This window comes from Stegastes partitus, unplaced genomic scaffold (genome assembly GCF_000690725.1).
Source record: "Stegastes partitus isolate 25-593 unplaced genomic scaffold, Stegastes_partitus-1.0.2 Scaffold1290, whole genome shotgun sequence".
Classification (NCBI taxonomy): Eukaryota; Metazoa; Chordata; class Actinopteri; family Pomacentridae; genus Stegastes; species Stegastes partitus.
Genome location: NW_007579021.1, coordinates 98,042 through 98,904, shown reverse-complemented (window position 1 = coordinate 98,904; position 863 = coordinate 98,042).

Below are 863 nucleotides of genomic sequence, written 5' to 3'. Positions count from 1 at the left end.
GAAGTCGCACTTCTCTCCGGCCAAGTCTGATCTGTTGTGATGATGGCGACGTCAAGCTGGCGGTAACCCACCGCGCCGCTTCCGGTGAGACTTCAAAATAAAACGGCGTTTCTTTAAAAAGAGGAAATAGTTTTTTACTAAAGTAAAGTGATACCTCAATGAGGAAGAAAAACACAAACCAAAACCCCGTTGTTCCCGGAATTATTTTTTTTCTTCTTCTTCTTACTTTTTTTTTTTTGGGGGTTTTGGGTTTCCAAGTTTTTTACAATGACACAAATGTCAAATAAAAGCGCAGTAATGAATGTATTCATCAGGTGTTATTTAAACAGAACTGAATTAATTTATCAATATGTTTTTTTTCTCTCTCATTACTGTTATTGAATGTAATGAAATTTAACAGAGTTTTAGCAAGTTTAATTTATTTATTTTACATTTATTTTATTTTTATCTTAAAACCTACTTTTACTCCTTGGCTTTTGACGCAGTACGAGACTTTGTCTTTATCATTTTATTGTCGTTGTTGTTTTAACTGTTTTAATTGTTTGTTTTATGTTTTGTATGCATTTATTCTTGATGTACAGCACTTTGTGTCAGCAGTGGTTGTTTCTAAAGTGCTTTATAAATAAAGTTGAGTTGAGCTGAGTTGAGTTATTTATCTTTTGTCTTTCTCTTACTATTTATTTTATCCTACGATTAATTTTTGTTGACGCTGTACATGCCAATGCACAATAACTGCTACTACTAATTAATAAAAATAATTATGATGACAGTACTAGGATGGAAAACACTGTGTTACAAGTCAAAGCTTTCAAAAATCATTCTATATAAGTGTTATTTAAACAAAATTAAATTAATTCATTAAT